The sequence below is a fragment of the Dromiciops gliroides genome, chromosome 6 (assembly GCF_019393635.1).
Source record: "Dromiciops gliroides isolate mDroGli1 chromosome 6, mDroGli1.pri, whole genome shotgun sequence".
Classification (NCBI taxonomy): Eukaryota; Metazoa; Chordata; class Mammalia; order Microbiotheria; family Microbiotheriidae; genus Dromiciops; species Dromiciops gliroides.
This window is the reverse complement of record NC_057866.1, coordinates 31,439,042-31,459,784: the sequence shown is the minus strand read 5'-3', so window position 1 is coordinate 31,459,784 and position 20,743 is coordinate 31,439,042.

Here is a 20,743-nt window from a genome sequence, read left to right as displayed (position 1 = left end):
TTTAGAATAAAGGTGGGGCATCTAGTTGGCACAATGGATAGAGCACCGGCCCTGGATTCAGGAGAACCTGAGTTCAAATCCGGCCTCAGACACTTGACATTTACTAGCTGTGTGACCCTGGGCCAGTCACTTAACCCCAATTGTCTCACAATTAAAAAAAAAAGAATAAAGGATAAGAATTGAAGAGTGATTGTAGTCCCCCCTTACACACACACACACACACACACACACACACACACACACCTATATATTTCAGAATGCTAGAGGTGACCCAGGGCTTTCCTTCATGCTTTCCACAAACCTAAGTACTATGCCAAGGCAAAAGTAATCCTATTAGCAACAAAGGATTCTTGGGCCCCATTTTCTTTGCTTAACATAAGTAATTATAAGAAAACAAATTATAGTAATAAAATGAGACAAGAAGAACAGTTTTATATGGACAAAAGTGCACCTTAGTCATAAATGAGAGACACTGTCACATAAGCAAAGGTAGAGAATGGAATAGCTCTTTAGAGATTTTGTTGTTTAAATAATTCATCATTTTCTGCAAACTACTTATTGATTCCCAGCATGTGGAACACAAGAAAGGCAAAGAAACTTCAAACTCCTCTCTCTCTCTCTCTCTCTCTCTCTCTCTCTCTCTCTCTCTCTCTCTCTCTCTCTCAAAATCATCTATAACTGCATATACCCTAAGACAAATGAAGCTTTTCCATTCATCTAGATGTTTTAATTTCATGCAATGTATAGAGGACTAAGCCTGAAGTCAGAAGAACTGGGCTCAAATCCGCCCTCTGAGACTCACTACCTATGTGACCCCAGACAAGTCCAATAACCCTGTTTGCCCCCGTTTCCTCATTTGTAAAATGATACACAGAAGGAAATAACAAACTACCCTAGTATCTTTGTCAGGAAAACCCAAATGGGGTCAAGAAGAATGAACATGACTGAAATGACTGAACAACAAAAAGAAAAATTTTCATTGTACATTTCCTCCAATGTGCTTAGCACACTAAGACTACTTCCCATGACACCCCTGGAGGAGAGATAAATATGTATGAACAATTAGCAGGGTAGAGGTCTGAGCAGTGAAGTCAGAAGCTTACTAGCTGTTTACCATAGGGCAAGTTATTTAACACAAAGGTTTTTCAAGCAACTCTCTAAAACTGAGGACAAATATTTCAACTGGAGTAAAAGGATCATCTTGTTGTTGAAAAAGAATTGAATTACAAATTGAGTAGTATACTTGACTGGGAGTCAACTCTTTTCATTTGCATGATTGGTTGGTTTGTTGATTGTTATTGCACTTCAGGAGTCTTAACTTCTTGCCACTGGACTTCCTTGACTCTGGAAGACAGAGTGAGGCTGGTGACTTTTATGCTGCTCTCTCTCACACTGAAATACAATTCATGCAAAAGTCAAGACATAACCTTCTTGATGTCATTGATCCTCTTCAAGAACAAAGGACAAACAAGAACAACAAAGAGAAGGATTCTGCATGAGGTCTCTACACAGAGAGAAGAACTTCCAGAGCAGGTGATGTGAGTTAAATCTTTGTCACACATATTTCTTACACATGTGCCCCACTATTATTATGGTCTAAATTTAAGGTAATTCTTCTTATGGATTCTGTGTATATTTGTGGGAAGGAGTGAAACAGGTTTTAAGAGAACATTTTTATTAACTGTCTTAACTAATGATATGGGGCTAAATTAGGATATTAGCATCAATTAGGACTTTAGGATAACTCAGAAGAAGTTTCTTCTTTGAGAAGCAAAACCAAAATTGACCAGATAACAGGACTGATATATCAGGAATTAAGGGACTATTAAAGTTTAGCTTGGTCAATGAGTTATCAGGAAAGGATGGACACACCTAAAAAGGAAGAGGAGATAAAACTCTATAGCAGGAAAGTCAGTTAGGTATGGCTACTATCTGAACTAGGAGACAGAGATAACTCCAGAGATCAGAACTATAATAACAAAAAAAGAAAATCCCCCTGACTCTCAGGGATGTTTCCTCACCCCACTCCCAAAAGGAACTTTCCATTTTCAGGTGGTCACCCCATCTATCCTCTATAAAAGCTTTTGCCTTCCTTCTGTTCTGAGAGAAAGAGGTTTTGAAACCATCATCTCCCCTTGAGGCTGTCTTCAACTTCTCTCTCAGGGGTCACTTTCTCTAGTGCCCAGTAAAGGGCCATTTTAACCCTAATTGGACCAAGTGTGAAAGTATAATTCTTTAAAGAGGAATACCTAAGGACCCCTATATGGGAAAATATGGGCCCCCCTCAAAAGCTGATTGAAGTTGTCTGGGGAATGTCTAGGAGGTGAATTTCAGCTGGGAGAAGGGTACTTACTAATGGCTCCTTTCCTCCCCCCTCCCCAGCAATCAGGATCATATGATGAGAAAGACTCAGGGCTGGTCACATGAGGGAAGAGTTTAGAGGGCTGCCCCTTTGACTATACTGCATTCCAATTGGCTAGCATTTGGTGCCAGTGTTTTGACTTGCCAATTGTAACTGAGGAAGAAGGGATCCTGAGTCCTATGCTCACCACCATTTCCATTAGGGAGCTGGCCCATTCACTCGAGAATGTATAAATAAAGACCTTTGATACTTGTCCAACACTGAGTCCCAGAAAATTTTAAATAGGGTTTCTCACAATTTGTTTCTCAAACCCTACTACCAATTTCCCCATGCCACTATGTTACCTGCGCATAGAAGTAGCAACCCTCTAGGGATTAAAACTGCCAATTTGAGTAGAAATTGGGAAATGCTACTATATTTCCTCTTCTTCCTCCTTCCCTTATCAAAAGTGGTGCCCCTCTTTATGTGAGTGTTCTGTACAAAGGAAAATAAACTTTGGTTGCTTATATTTTATAAGATATTTTGTGGTTTGAGGCCTAGATTTTATTTTATTTTTATTTCTATATTATAATCATCACCTCTATAATCTTTAAAAAAAAAATGCTTGGATAATTTACTTTTTGTCCTGCACAGTTTTCATTTATGATTTCGTGAAATATAGCTAGGAGGAAACAGCTTTTAAAAAGTACATTTTGTTTCAAATGGAGCTACTTGACTAGCATTTAAACCCCAATCACTCTGTCATTGACTAGCCAATAATAGCCCACAATTTAAGCCTTTGTGGCTCATTGTTTAGATTGTGATGGGTTAGAATGAATGTAAATAGAAACTCTAAAGGATCCCCTCCCAAATTAATAGTTTTGTGATGATAAATCAGGCCATCTTTTATCTAGAATCTTACCTAGCCCTTAGTCATTGAATGGATATTGCCTCAGACAAACTGAGTTGTGAGAAAGATCTTAATTTAGAAAGACCAAGGTTTCCCACTGATAACCCACTTGGCATACTGGCTCATGGCCAAAGTCATTCCACATGACTTTGATGATTCTGAAGGAAAGAGTGAGACTGATGACTTTGAACTGTTCTGCCTCACTTAAATCCAATTCATGCAAAAGTAAAGACTTCACATTCATGATATCATTGGTCCTCTTGGAGAACAAAAAATGAAAAACAACCTACAGAAGGGAGTTAAGTGGAAAAGTGAATAAAGAGCTCAGGCTGGCATCAGGAAGACACATCCTCCTGAGTTCAAATCTGGTTTCATACACATAGTTGCTGTGCTACCTTGGGTAAGTCATTTAACCCTAGTTGCCTTGGTTTTCTCATCTGCAAAAAGAGCTGGAGAAGAAAATGGCAAACCACTTCACTGTTTTTGCCAAGAAAACACCTAATGGAATCATGAAAAGTTATACACCACTAAAAAAGAAAATTACATGTAGTGATGTAACACATGGAAGAAGTAGGTAAAATTTGGCCCCACTGTCCTTTTTGTCTTTGTTGCTACATTCCCCATAGAATTGGGGTAATCATTGTGTCAAAGTTTAATGATCACTGTCTCTGGAGTCAGAAGATTGGATTTAAATTCACCTTCTGATACTTGTTGTCTATGTGAGCTTGAGCAAGTCACTGGATCTGCCTTAGTTTCTTTATCTTTCAAATGAAGTTTTTCAAGATGGCTCTATGAATCTTGGAAAGTTCGCTGAACCTCCTTCAGCTAGTTATGGATCTGTTATGGGAGGATTGTGGGCACCAGTCACCCCAACAGTTCTCTGGGGAGGTCAAGGAACTTTTTCCTTGAAATCTTAGGAGTTTTCTCTTGAAATCAAGTAGGCCTCTCCTTGAACTCATTCAAGGACATACACACCCAAAAGAGATAAGCAGCACCAGATCTAACTGAGCATGCTCCAGGACCACCACCCCGCATTCCAGTCCTCCTGAGCACCTGGATGAGGTAATCCATTGGGAAAGACTACCCCAGGAGAAAACCACCTGGAACTGCCCACCAAGAGACTGCTTGGACCCATCAGGACCCACCCCAGCACAACTCCAGATAACCCCCAGCCCCTCACGCAATCAGAGACACTCTTACCCATGCCATCTAAACCCTATAAAAGGGCGCTCCTGGAGCTAGTCAGGGAGGAAAAGCTTTTTTTTTCCTCCAAAACCTTCCTCCTGGCCAGTTTCTCTTGTACCCCAATAAACCTATTCTTTCATTCCTAATTAGGTCTTGTGAGAGAGTATAATTCTTTCCAGAAGAATCCAAAGGACTCATGTGCTTTCTCCCCATATCAGATCTTAGACTGCAATTCAGATTTTTAAAATCTATTTTGGTCCTCTATAATAAAAAGAAAAAAAAAAACAGTGCCTCATATGATATATAAATCAAAGGCCATACCAAAAAAAAAAAAAAAAAGCAAGTAAGAAAATCAACGAAACCTATCATAAGGAAGCATAATAGTGGCATATGGGCAATAAGGGATAAATTTGGGAGTCTTCTCTCTAGACTTTCATTCATTACACCAACAAATACAATTCAGGGGTACATAAATTGCAGTAATATATTTTAGTAGACAGAGGTGTGAGCAGTGAAGTCACGAAGACCTTTGCTCAAATCCAGTCCTTGATGCTTCCTCGCAATGTTAACATTGGGCAAGTTATCTGACATAAAGGTTTTTCAAGCAAATTCCTAGCACTCATTCTAAGTCATGGATATTTAGGATATCTGATTTAGTGGGAGGAATTTTCAAATTGGGAATTTTCCTTGATGTTGAAATCACATATTCATGCATTTAAATAACAAAAAACCTAGAAATAATAGTTATCTAGGAGGCTAAAAAATTATATGACAAACTAACAAAATTATATTAAGACAATTAGAAATTAATGGAAATTCTTCAATGAAGCAAAGGAGTACAAAACTAAAAGTCCAAGGACAGGTACTGATTTATTCATTTGCAAAACCAAATTTGAGTCAACAATTGTTTTCTCACTGACCTTCAAGTGGAGTTTGGTGGTAGGAAAAATGAAAAGAAAAAAATACTAAGTCCTCACCTGAAAAAGCCAAGTGAAAAATATCCATTTTTATTGCATCAGTAATCAAAAAATGGGGAATGAAGTTTCACATAACTGATGAAAATTCTTATATAGAAATGAGAAGAAAAATGATGATGAATTTTAGCCCAATGGGTTTGTGAAGGTTATAAGAGCCTGCAAATAACACTTATCAAAAATGCCTCCTTAGCTGCTAGAAGAGAATGATGGCATGATACTGTAATTGGCATAATCAATTTTTATTAAACATCAAGGAAATGACACATAAGTCCCTGATGTAAGTTGCAAATTTGAGGAATCAGACACAAGCAAAAATAATGTACTTTATCATGGTCTTCATTCCTTTCCTACAATATTTGTTAAAAATTAGGTATTTTTTAATTACTAAGCTTCCAAAATGTAAAAATGCATAGACAAGTTTACTTATTGAATCACTATGATCTTTTATGCTAATTTATTCAAACAAATCGAACACCTTCCCTAGATTTCAATTGCACATATAATAGAATATGTGCATATTTTTTCAAAATTCTTGGAAATGAAAGACAAAAAATTCTAAGATAGTAAGGAACTTTGAAGATATCTGTACTAGTATACTAAGATCCCATATCAGGGAACTGAAGTCCAGGGAGCCAAAATGATTGGTCCATTCAAGATTACAATGGACAAAAATTGCAGAGGTGAAATTTGAACCTAAGGCCTCTGACTCTGAGGTTAGGGAACTTTCCAATACATCACATCAGGTAGAATTTGCCAAGAAATTAGTGAGATGGGTTTTCAAATGACTAATTGGCATTAAAAATAATGCAAATGGGGACTTTCAAAAATAATCCATATAGTCACATATATAGATTTATACAACATATTTACCTAAGTTCCCATATCTATTATAATCCTTATTCATTCTTACCTTTAAAAAATTAACTTAACCTAATCATCAATAAAAACAAATATCCAAATATACTAACATTTAAAAAGATTGCATAGAACACTCATTTTTTTTCATTGGTTTCAGGGTGATTTTTTTTATATTCATGTTAACATTAAAAGGAAGTAAAATTGCCTTATTTGCTTCAGAATTCTCAAAAAATGATTTATTTTAAATTTAATATTACATATAAAATTGATTATTAAGGCTACTTCTCAATAATTAAATCTAAAAATGAATTTTCAAAGCATAAAATGTCATAAATTTTCAGTATTTCTTTCTAAATGCCAATATGAATGTGATAGACCATTATCATTTGCTATTTCAGTAGCATGGATGTAATTATTTTGCTTTATCACCTTTTGTGTCTTTAAAAAAATATTTAAAATAGTCTTTCCAGATTTATATATATTTATTATCTTTCTTCATATTTCTTTTATATTATATATAATTTTATATTATGCCATATCACATTATCTTTTGCATTCAATTAAGTTAAAATACCACAAGCTGTGTGTGACTCTGGGCAAGTCACTTAACCCCAATTGCCTCACTAAAAAAAAAAAAAAATACCACAAGCTGCTTAAACATTTATTTTCTGGAGTAGGGGGGTAGGATGCCTTGGTATTTTTTTTATGCAGGGTTATTATAAATGTTGTCTGTTCTCATAGAATTTTTTATTTTATTTTATTTTATTTCATTATTTTGGGGGGTGGGGCAATGAGGGTTAAGTGACTTCCCCAGGGTCACATAGCTAGTACATGTCAAGTGTCTGAGGCCAAATTTGAACTCAGGCCCTCCTGAATCCAGCCAGGACTGCTGGTTTATCCAATGCACCATCCAGCTGCCCTGGTCTTACAGTATTTTAGTATTTGTCAGTTTTCTGTGTACAGACTCAACATAACAGTTAATATTACAAATAACAGCATATAACAAGAAAAGTAGTAATAAAATATTGCACACAATGATTTTATTAAAGCTGGGATTATTTGAATTAAAAATAATAATAATAAGGAAATTGACAACAGAAATGACATTGGCACTGACTACAATAATTTCAAACAGAGATTTAAACGATGAAAATCAGTTTTACAACAAGGTCAAAGGGCTTATACGATCCTTAATAAACAATTATTTGGCTAGCTTGCCAAAGGAAAGATAATACTGCCAAAGGGGGGGAAGCTAGGTGGCACAGTGGATAAAGCACTGGCCCTGGATTCAGGAGGACCTGAGTTCAAATATAGCCTCAGACATTTGACACTAGCTGTGTGACCCTGGGCAAGTCACTTCACCCTAAATGACCTGTGCCCCCCACCCCAAAAAAAAAAGACTTCCAAAGGCAATCCTGAGTCAATGTATATAAGCACATTTATAACAGCCTATGGAGAATGGTGACAATTATGAACAAGATAATTTCATAAAACGGAAGCAGTGGAGGCTAAAACCAGGTTAAGGAAGACTTGGTAAATTATTCTACCATAAGCAAAGTCATCTCAAAGTCATCTCAAGACTGAAAGCAGAAAGTACTACCAAGAGAAAAAAATAATTAAAAAAAACACAAAAAATAATTACAATCAACAATTTTCTCCCTTGCTAGTGGGGTCACCATATTTGTATTCTAACATCACAGTACCTGGCATGATTACAGAAAAGATAAAAACCTCTCTAAAGAGAAGATAGCAAAAGTAGCTAGACTGAATCATATATAGAGACTAGATATCCATGCTGGTTATTAGATAATTGTGAGGGCATCGAGGAAGCAATTTACAAGACAAGGAAAGGGAAGAAAGATACTAAAATGGTGGGGGGAGGTATACATTTTGATCCCTCACTGCCAATACCCCCACCAAAAAAAAAAAATAGTGACTAAGAAAACATCAGTAACCAATGACTTATATGGCTATCTCATCTTTATAAAGGTTAATCATTTATAAAGGTGATCTTTGCATAAATTGAGAGTATCCTTGATAAGAGTACTGGTAGAGAAAAATCAAACTTTCAGAAAAAGTATTAAAGAATAGACAACGTCCATACTATCCCACAACTAACTGAGATATGAAGATTATAAGATTCCATTATGTTTGTTGTATATTGATTACAAAATACTACTGTGAATAATAAATTTGTTTTTTTGTTTTGTGGGGCAATGAGGTTTAAGTGACTTTCCCAGGGTCACATAGCTAGTAAGTGTCAAGTGTCTGAGCCCGAATTTGAACTCAGGTCCTTTTGAATCCAGGGCTGATGCTTTATCCACTGCATCACCTAGCTGGCCCCTGTGTAATTTAAAATTCTAAATGTGGGTTCTAATCTGTCCCCCCAGTTTTGGGGGGAAACTGATTCAAATCCCTGATTAATGAGTTTAGGCTTTTTAAGGGTTTATTGAAAGATAGTAAAAGAAAGAGAAAGATTGAGAACAGACTTCCTATAACTTGGCAATCCTAACCTTCCTAAGCTCTCACTTTTCTGAAGTCCTCTGCCACCACCCCGGATCTCTTGCCTCTTGCACCAAAAGAGGCTGAGCTCTCTTGCCAGCGTCTGCTTCCTCCTTCCTGTTCCCCTCCCAGAAATGTGAGATTCTTTAAGCTGATTGGCCAGCATCATTCAAATTCACTGGTTCACTGGATCCAAAGGTGGTCTAAATGTAAAGTTCAAAGGCTTTAGCTTCTGAGAACAACTTTCTTAATTACTCTTAAGTACCAGCCAGATGTGCTTACAGTCTAGTTAACTGGAAGTAAGCCAGTAATCCATTCAGCAGTCAGTCACCTTATCCAATTCAATCAGTTTAAACCAGCCTCCTGTTCAATGACCCCCTGATAGTAAATATCAGATGTCACCACTGTGTAAGAGGTCCTGTATATAGTTCGAGTTCAATATAGATTAATTCTTCATGGCAAGATCTCCCAGATGTCTCTTATTTTGGTTGAAATTGTGTTGATAACATTAAGTTGAAAGGCATTTGAATAATTTCCTGGAAGTGATCTATAATTATTGTAAGTAGTTTGACTTATACTTCTACATAGCAAAGACCAAATGGATGAAGAATCTGTTTATCGAATTTCAACAAGCTGCACATAAATGGACATCCCTTAGAAGGTGTCTCACATTGTGCATGTCTGCAACAGGAAATACAGATGAATAGTGAGTTGGATCCAGAGTAAGGAGGACAGTGGCTGATGTTTAGCTTTTGAGAAATTACATAGCCCTTTTACTTGACCCTAAATATTTTCCCTGTACAAACATTTTACCAGTGTACATCATTGTATGGCAAAAAGTCATGAAAAACAAGTGTCCTAAAAACTGAAAAACAAACTACAAAAGGGAATGGAAAGGCACGTAGTAGGTACAAAAAACCAAACCAAAACAAAAAGCAACAACATGCAATCAATGTAGAATGTCAAAGAACAGGAGAGACAAAAGTATGATAGGAAAGGACAACTTGGTCAAATAGCAGGTATGGGATAATGGTGAACAGGTAAAGAGCTCTATTCTAACCCTCATATTTTTGAGAGGAAATCCAGCAAGTATTTTAGAGAACTTTTAGAAGGAGATAGACGGAAGGTTCACAGATGACCCAGCATTGAAGGGTTGTAATTTGCATCCTTAGAGGGAACTCCCAAGTAGAAAAGAACACAAATCTTTTTGAGTATTTGAATAATCTATCTCATAACATATTTTGGATAGTATTATTTTTCCTCTATATTGATAAATAATCTGTGTAATATAAGGATTAAATATAACTGAAATATGGGAAGAATTACCTCATGATGCTCTTTTTTGTTGGTTGGTTTTGTTTTTGTTAAGGCAATTCTTGGATGAATATTCTTACAAATTTCTCTGAGATTAATCTATTTCAATGTGTAAAAAAATTAATTAACTTAATCTAATCTGAAAAATTATAACTGTACTTATATAGAAAATTGTAATTATATGAAAAATTATAACTTTAGAAAAATCATCATTTGGGCCATAAGTCACACCTGGGTCACCATTCAAATGTGAAAATATTTTATTAACTGGCTGGGATCTAATCTGTGGATAACTAATCTTGGGATCTTCTGACTAATCTGTGGATGTTTGACTGCTATTATTTTAATATAGGCCTTTAAAATGTTCCACCACACTACTCCCAAATTGATAAGCAAAAGATTAAGAAGCCTCTTAATTAAATAATCAAAGCAGAATTTATTTATAAAAATCAATATAAAAGATAAGGGTTAAGAAATGCAAATTATACAACCTGTCTGCTTTTAGTTAATAAGGGCTGTTGTTCTAACTTCACTTTCATTGCTCAGCTCCTTTCTTCTAACTCCAAGCCCCTTTCACTTTGTCAACCCCCCTGAAAAGCCCCTTAGCACCTTCACCTCTGTTTCCAATCCCCTGGCGTCTCTAGCATCTCTGTATCATAGCCCTTCCTTGCTTTCTCCAACCTTCTTTGTGCTGACCACTCTTACTGTCTTCTCCAACCTCCTGTACTGTCTGCCTCTTCACTGTCTCGCTAGCTCTCCTGTATATATGGTCCCTATCTCTGTAAAGAATTAATTGTTATTTGAGGTTTTTATGCCTCAGCATGCACTGGCCTGGGGCTCTGCAAACCACACAGTGCTCCACCCACTGCCACCCACTGGTTGTAGCCATTGCCAGGGCTCTGGCACCTCACGTCATCACCACTTGCCAACACACCTACATGGGCCTGGCAAAATTATAATAATTGGAAGCCTAGTGAGGGCATTCATGTGACTGTCAGAGCGGCCATCCCATTGGCTGGGGCTGTGTGGGGTGTTTTTAGGTTTGGGGGAGGAGAATTGGGCATTCGAGGTGGAAGCTGGAGAGTGACAGGCGTTCTGCTGCGTATTTTCAGCTGATTTCTGGGCAGTGGTATTTTTCAGGTATTATAATTTCCCTTTCCCCATTTTATTTCCTTTCCCTTAATCCTACTGATCCTGTTTGTGTTTTGTTGGGTTTTTTTAAGTTCGTTCTTCTTAAAATAAATCTTGTTCTGTTTTGAGGGAGGCTGCGGGTCTCCTTCCTTGGCCCAATATTGCGGAATTGGTCCCCACATCTCCCCTCAAACCTCAGGCTCTCTGCACCCCTGCACACACCAAGCTAATCCACCAGCCCCACTAGGACTGTGCCCAGCACATCTCCAGGGTCCCATGCCCCCTGCTGCGCACCTGGGACCTCTGCACAGGCTATGCTAGGTCCTGGCAGGATAAGCCTGGGATCCCTGGGATAGATCCTCTCAGGGTGGAGGGAGCTGGAGCTTTTTCCCCCAGACATCTGACCTGGCATCTCTTATACCCGGACCACAGGTCTTTTTGGCTCAGCTGAAGCAGAGGGGGAGGGGCACCAGCCCCTCCCACACAGAAAAAACCCTGAGGGCCCAAGGCTTTCTAATCTCATCCCAAAGGTAGGGTCCTCAAATCAAAATAAATTTCCACAAGTGACTAAATAAATGAGTTTCCTCTTCAAAAAGCACTTCATTAATGACCTGTTTCATTTATTCTTCTGAGTTTTACGTATTTGTATGTTATTTTTTACATAACATTTGCTTTCTTTAATATTTCTATTTGGGGAAAGATTCTCTAAATTACTATTCTCATCATCGTTGTCATATATGTAATAATCAATGATCACTTTCTTCATTTATTTCTATTCATTGTGATATCCCCATATTTCTGATTTGGATAATTTCATTAAAAAAACTTATTTTTGATTAAATATATAAATATTGATTAGATTTATTGAAATTCAAGATTAGATTAGTCTTTATCAACTCAAGTATCTTTTTATTTTATAGATTTATTTTTCTTGATTATTCATATTCTTTGGATATATTAATTTGATATTTTCTAATTTGTTGAAGTGAAAACTGAATTAGTTAATTTTTATCATTTGCTCTTTAATATGTATTCAGGGATACACATTTTTCTCTCAGTATTGTTTTGGCTAAGCCCCAATAAATTACATAGTATGATTGTTATCATTATCTTTCATGTGATATTTGTTTTTATAATTATACTATATTTTAAGGAATATTGAATAATAGCTTAAATTTCCATATAAGCCTGAATTTTCTATATTTTTTTCTCATTGATCTATGTTGTTGTTAAATTGTAATCCATAATTACAATGGCTATTTTTTTTCCTGAATGTATCAGTAAGTTCTCTGTGATGTGTTATAATGAAAATTTTATATAAGTGCCTTATGTGTGCATATAAATTCTAAATCTAATATGTGGCCTATTTTTTCCATTCACTTATACTCCTATATTTTTAAAAAATCAGTTTTTTTAGTACTTGATTCAAATTTAGAACATTTTCTTTATTTTAATCTTATCATATTTTCTTTTAGCATGTTAAAATTACTACCATTAATTTTCTATTATTTTTAATGTTATTTTTAAAATTTATAAAATTATGTGTTGTGCCAATAGAATTTTCTATTTTTGTACTACTTAGTTGTTAGTTGTTCCTTTTATAAAAGAAAAAAAACAACCTTATTTATCTCTTTTAATGATTTCTAATTTGAATTAATTTTTAAGATTGCATTAATATAGATTTTCTGATGCTATCTGTAACATAGTTAATGTAAGTTCATCTAATCCAGAGTAAATATAGAACATCAGCTTTACCTTTTACTCTTTTTTAAAGAATTCAATTTGCCTTTCCCCACAGGACCCAGTCTATCCTTTGCTCCTAAAGCGTTGTTGCCAGCCCATGCTGTGGGTAGAGGGGTGGTCCTGATAGTAATTCAATATAATGCAAACCTTTCAAAGTCTACAAGGTGCTACTTCAACCAAGAAGAGTTTTGTTTTGTTTTGGGGGAGAGAATGGCAGTAGGCTGGAGCCAGTCATACCAGGTCCTGAGAGCCCATTGTTAAAGTTTTAATATAAGCATTTATATTTTGGAATTAGGCAGTCTACAAATCAGTGCTTGATTTCTTGTTTGGTTGATTGTCTACACTTAAGAAAGTGATGGAAAAATTTTAATAATGTATGCTAAACTTAAATGTGTGTGCTAGTTTTTTTTTTTTCTTAGACTTAGGTGATTAAACAACTCCCAGCATACACTTATATTGCTGAACAAACATTGCTTGAGATTAAAAGAAGTCCAGTAGAAAGTTTAGAAAAGGAAATCATCACAGGGCTAAAGGCCAGGTGACTAGACTTAAATATGATAATAACAATAACAATGATGATGATGAAACGATGATTATTTGTTCATATATATTTAATGCTTACTGTATACTAGACACCATGCTAAGCACTGGACTTGATGCTGCATTATATCAGATTGAATTCCATTTCTTCTACTTAACCCATTTGTCATGTTTAGAAAATTAGTTGAATTCTCTGTCTCAGTTTTCTTATGTGAAAAATGTGAAAGTTGGGATAAATGACCTTTAGGATCCATTCCTTCTCCTGATCTACAATCCAGTAACCCTATGAAATGCAAAAGAACTGTTCTTGGCAAAGACTTGGAAATCAAAGGGTTGTCCATCAATTGGGAAATGGCTGAACAAGTTGAAGTATAGGATTGTTATGGAATACTATCGTGCTATAAGAAATGATGAGTACATGGATTTCAGAAAAACCTGGAAAGATTTACATCAACTGATGTTGACTGAAGTGAGCAGAACCAGGAGAACCTCATCCACAATAACAGCAACATTGTGCTACCATCAACTATGATGAATTAAATCATCTCAGCAATGCAATGATCCAAGACAATTTCAAAGGATTTAGGATAGAAAATGTTCTCCATATCCAGTAAAAGAACTGTGGAGTCCAAATCCAGATTGAAGCATACTATTTTCACCTTTTTATTGTTTTACATTGTTTTTTCTTTCTCATCATTTTTCCCTTTTATTCTGATTCTTCTTTCACAACATGACTAATGTGGAAATATGTTTAACAGAATTGTATTGTATAACCTCTATCAGATTGCTTGATCTCTTGAGGAGGGAGGAAGGGAGAAAAATTTGGAACTCCTTACAAAAATGAATGCTGAATGCTATCTTTAAATGTAATTGGAAAAAAATACTATTAAAAATAAAAATAAAATAAAATGTCTTAATTTATAGTAAATACTATTCTAAATCCAAACAAAACAAAACAAAAACAAAAAAATAAAAAGACTATTCTAGGAGATGATGAGATCCCTTCACTAGTGGGTCTTCGAGCAGAGCCTGGATGAAAACTTATTGGTTAGGTGAAAAGGAGAATCTCGCTTTGGTTACAGTTATCTAAAAGGACTCAAATTCTTGCCATTTCCATATTTGTCATTCTAGTTTTATGCCAAGAATTCTTTCCATTACTCTAAGACCACAGTTACTTTTTCCCTTTCTATCTTGGTTTATTCTTTGCATAATATATACCATGGAAGATCAAATGTAAAAATATATGCTAATCAACAATACATGTTGTCAACCATACAAAGAATGCTTTCGAATAAAAATTCAATCAAAAATAGTGTCGCTATTCCAGAGTTTGAATTAAAGCAAAATTTAATTAAATATTAAAGAGCTGTCCAAATATCAGTACTGATGCAAGTAGGGGTTGAGAGGAATATATATTCACATGGAATTTTCTCATCCAAGCATCTATATGCTATTAAAGTAAGCTGTAAAATTTATTTCTCCCCTCATTTCCTCCCATTTTTTTCTTTTTTCCCCATTTTTTTAAAAGAATGAAAGTCTCTTTCATAGCAGAGATATGAGTGGTATTTTTTATTTCAAATGCAGCAACAGAGGGGGGTCATCCATATACTTTTTCCATTTTCATTTAAATGTTAAAACAGATTCATCCATCTAAATAGAAATAATGAATGTTTGAAGATGTCAGGGAAAGTACATGGAAAAAGCTCTGTTATAGCCATACTGCTCTAATTTATACCTAGGGGGATGCCAAGAAATTGGCAGAATTTGACCCAAAACTATTTATATAATACTGTGCCATCCTTATCTGTGAGTCAAGATCATTTGGGGAAAACAACCCAAAAAAAAGCAGTCTATGAAATCTCTCCTAATATCTCTAAATGGCAATGTGCAGTCTCTCAAATATGATCCTGTTGGTCACTGTTAAAAGGAAGGCATTTTCCCTCTCTTTCATTAAATGTCAAATCTTGGTATATATATTTTTACAAAGTGACAAATCTCCTTCCTGACAGCTGTGCAGAATAATAAATTGCATGCTCAGGTGTTCTTAGGACAGTTGATGATTCTTCACTCTCCTATAATGGCAGTGATTTACTGGGCTCTCTGCCCCCACAGAAGAATGGCTATCTAGGGACCATATATTGCAGAGAATGGACTTTGACTGTTATGCCTGGGTCAATCTTCCCTCCATACATATTTACTTCGTGCTAGGGTGAGAATTACCTATATGTGTGGTCAACCTAGTCCTTCTCTATGTCCACCAGAATTGTGTGTGTGGGTGTGTGTGTGTGTAAGACAAAATATTAAAAAGGAGAAAATAACAGAGACAGATAAGCTAATTTCATCTTTGTTTAAATTTAGAGAAGTCACTTTTAAAAATTCACATTCGGAAAATTTGTTAAATACCACCATCAATGTACTCATCACAAACTGATGATGCATAAAATCAGGCAAGTTAATATCCAGTGGGTTAATCTTCCATGAATACTTCTAGGACCTGAGATTTTGCCAATAGGGATAGATTAAAGAAAATGGATATTGTTTTACCCTCAAAGCCGTTTATAATTCACCTCCTGACTACATTTTCAGGCACAGTACCTAGTACCCCTCATCCTTTTTTTCACCAAGCTCCCCTTTCCAGACAAACTTATGTAATTGCATTTCTACACATATGACATTCCAAATCTCACAGTACCTTTGCATAAGTTCTCTTATATAGATGGGATGTTTCCCCTCACTTTTTCTGCCTCTTTGAACCTTTAGAATCCTTCAAGGGACACCTCAATGTCACCTCCTACAAAAGATCCTTCCTGATTTTTTCAGTCACTATTCCCGATTGTCTCCCATCATGAAGAGGTTGTTTTAGACAATCTTTATATTAACTTAGACTTGGAGTTTGGAAGACTTGAATTCAAATCTGTCCTGACACTTACTAGCTGTGTGACCCTGCACAACTCAACTCCATTTTTCTCAGTTTTCTCATCTGTAAAATGAGCTGGACAAGGAAATGGAAAACCATTCCATTTGTTATTCAGTAATTTATAACATTTTATGTCCCCATTTGGGGTTTCTTGGCAAAGATACTAGAGGTTTTTTTTACTATTGCATTCTCCAGATCATTTTACAGATGAGGAAACTGAGGCAAAAGAGATTAAGTGATGTGCCTACGGCCACATAGCTAATAAGTTTCTGAGATCAGATTTGAACCCAGGTTTCTCTGACTTCCGGTCGAGAACTATACCCACTGCACCACATAACTATCCTATAATATAATTGGTTTCCTATTAATTCTGTATACTTCATCCTATTTTGTTCATTTAAAACATAATTCTGATAAGGGGTCCAGAGGCTTCAAAGGGGTTCATGAAGGGAAAGTAGGCCTGGAGTCAGGAAGACTCATCTTTGTGAGTTCAAATCTGACCTCAGACACCTACCAGCTGTGTGACCTTGTACAAGTTATTTAACCCTGTTTACCTCTGTTTCCTCAACTATAAATTGAGTTGAAGAAGGAAATGGCAAACCATTCTAGTTTCAAGAAAACCACACAATGGGGTCACAAAGAGTCAGACACAACTGGAAAATGATTGCACAGCATGACAAAACAATGGTTAAAACACCTACCATAGTTTCCCGAAGAACTGGAACCCTTCCAGGCATATAGTACAACAGGTGCCTAGCAAATTCTTGTTGATTAATTGCATTGAAATGAACTGTAAGGGTTACTTAGTTTTCTGATTTCTCATGTTTTATCTGGCTACAAGTGTCACAAAACAATCTTAGAGCCCAAAGTAATCTACACATGACTTGGTCTTTTGATGCCTAATGAATGGCACATGAGAACACAAGCCTGAAGTAAGTGGAAATTAGGAGCCCTAGATCCCAATATTTACGTCCACCATTACTTTACCCTCCTAATCCCCTGATTCTTCATCTGAGGGTGTTGGACTAGGTAGGCTCTAAGGACAACCGTTGTTGGAATATTCCATGTACTTGGAGCTATCTTATCTTCCCTGTGATGGAACTGAGATTTAACGAATATGTCAGTCTCTTGTACCAATTCAGATCATGGTCCTTCCATGCTTCCTGATCCTACAGAAGACTTGCCCCATTTTATGTCATAGGATGGCAGCTTTAGGACTGGGATGGCGTGGAGAGATCATCCAATTCAACTCCTGCATTTTACACAAGGAGGCTGAGGCACAGAGAGATGAAGTAAGTTGCTCATTGTCCCACCTCTAATGCGTGTCTGAGAGAAGATGCAAGCACAGGTTTTTCTGGCTTTAGTACAGTGTCCTATTCCATATGCCATGTCATGTGATTCCATGGAGTGAGTCCTCTGGTCTTTTACCAAGGAAGGAAAATAGGATGATCACTGACAAAAACAGCATAATTAGAGACAAAATCAGAAACATGTTGAATGAAGGAATGAAAAAAAATTAAAAATTATTGTGATGACTATGAGTCAGGTACTTCGATAAGTATTGTAGATACAAATATTTTAAAAGGTACAGACTCTGCCACTTAAGTTTTTTTGTTTTAAAGGGAATGATAACACATTTATAGGACTGGTAGCCAATCAAAGTCTTTTTTGTTTGTTTGTTGTGGAATGGTGGGGTGGGGGGGAGTCATAATAGTAGGGTTTTAGGGGTATTCAGTGGTGTTATAAGAGATTGCCTTAGTAAATATTTTTATGGGATGGGAAGAGAAGAGGAAATAAGATTTGCTGTCTGGTGTCAGTTAGTAGATATCATGGACTAAGTGGCCGGCTTGTATGTACTTGGTCACCAATCAGTTCAGTGTGTTACTAGGGCAGGAACTCTCAAAATGAGTAGATTAATGTCTTCAGTGACTGAGACAGACATTCAAAAATATGAGGGTTATGCAGAACTAAGTCTCAGGACCAATGTGGAGGATACTGATCCAGGTGGAGAGGAGAAGAGCAGATAGATGGTAAAAAGGACTGGATAGATGCTTCCATGGAATGAGTTGTTTTCCCTCATGACTCTCTGACACAAGTTGCCTCTCCCTTCCAAAAATAAATCAAACAAAACATATAAAAACAAAGAAACTAATAAAAAACAAATACCCTTTATTTCAATTCTATAGCAGTGGAGTTTTATCAAATGTGACTGTAGAATACAAAAATAGGAAACCTAAATACACAGTTACTGACCTAGGACTTCAAGACCTAAGAACCTCCAAGAAATAATATCATAATAATTTCCATCTTAGAATACTTTGTGATGGAAAATTACTTTCATATATTTGTCCTTATCTGATCCTCATAACAGCCCTTGAGGTAGGTGAGGCAAATATTATTATCATTATTTTATGCATGAAATAACTGAGTTTGGAGGAATGAAATGGCTTGTCTAGGATCATACAGCTAATAAATAGCAAGACTAAGACTTGAAACAAGGGTTTCTGACTCCAAATTCATGTTCTTTGAAATTTGTCTCCCTATCTCTCAGTTTGTTAAATATTAAATAAAGGCAAAAAACTACAGCTATGGATAGATAGATAGACATACATATACATATGTGTATACACACACATATATGTGTGTGTGTATATATACATGTATATATGTGTGTTTATGTAGATTTACATAGACATTTCATATATATGTATATATGTGTGTGTATTATGTCTATGTATGTCTATGTGTGTATATATTTCCGGGAATGATATACAATATTTTACACTTCAAAGAGCTGTGTCAAGTTGAATATATTGACTGTTTTCCTATTGGACATCAAACAACTCAGCCTTTTAATACCTGGTTAATAACCTGTGTCTTTTTAGGACATTAAAATTCTAACAATCCTTTGATTAATCAATATATACAACTAAATGGAAAGTTCATTAAAAATATAGGAACATGGTATTCTTTCTCTTCTCATTGTACTTCTCAGAATGTCTAGCCTTCTTCAAACCTGAAGTGTCCCCTCTTACCAAAGTTTCTCTTGATACCCTCCAGTTGCTAGTGAAACTGAGTCATCTCAAAAGCCTAAAATACTACATTGAGGAGGGACAATAGTATTACTGAATCTATGACTTCATCATTTAGGAATTCTCAATGAGGAAGCTCTTTCTACCAATGCATCTAAGTATCTACTCTGAAATTTGTCTTATAATGAACTAGAGTATTGTCATCTCATGCCTTCCCATTTTCTATAGAGGATTGTCCTATCTATCATTACCAATCTTTCTCTATCCTTCAATTTCTCCCTATCTACTGTCTCCTTCACCACTACCTACAAACACGTTTCTATGTCCACAACCCTGAAACCCTCAATTGATTCCCTTAGCTATTATCCAATCCTGGAGCAAGTGATTTACACTAGATGTCCCCTCTTGCTCTCTTCTCATTTGTTTCTGAACCCTCAGCAACATAGTTTCTGATATCAGCATTCAACTGCTACTGCTTTCCAAAGTTTCCAAGGATTTCTTAATTGACAAATCTAATGTACTTTTCTCAGACACCATTCTTCTTAAATTATCTATATCCTTTTAATTGCCATCTTCTTATAGATATCCAACTTCATGACTTGATCTAATTGTCGACTCTCATTCACATTCATCCCATGGGGCCGAGCTTTTGCCAAGTCTTGTCATTTCTTTCTTCACAATGTCTCTTTTATATATTCAGTCATTTCTCCTCATAGTCACAAACCTTCACCATCTCTTGCTTTGACTATTGTAATAGTCTCCTTGCCTCAATTCTCCCCCAGTTCCAATCTGTCCTCCTCTCTTTCACCTAAAGCACAGATCTAATCATGTTCCTCCCCTTGTCAGTAAAGGCTTTCACAACTTGGAGTGTACCACCTTTCTAATCTTGGAATCTATCCCTTTCCAAATACTCTGTGATGCTGTTACACTGAGATCTTTTTTGTTCCTTTCATTGTATTTCTTAGCTCCCTTTGTCATTTGACTAACATTCTCCCAATCCTAGACTTCTCTGCTTCATCACATCTACCTCCCGACTTCCCTGGCTTCCTTTAAATTTCAAGTGAAATCCCTCCTGTTACATGAGGGCTTCCCATACCCACCAGTCTACTGCTAGTGACTTCCCTTTAAGATTATCTTTTTATATACACTTCATATATATTGCATGTATCTAATTATATTAATATTTAATTTCCTCATTATCTTGTGAGGTCCTTGAGGCCAAGAATCCTGCATTTGACTTTCTTTGTATTCAAAGTATTAAAACAGTGCTACCCTTATAGAAAAAAAAAAGAT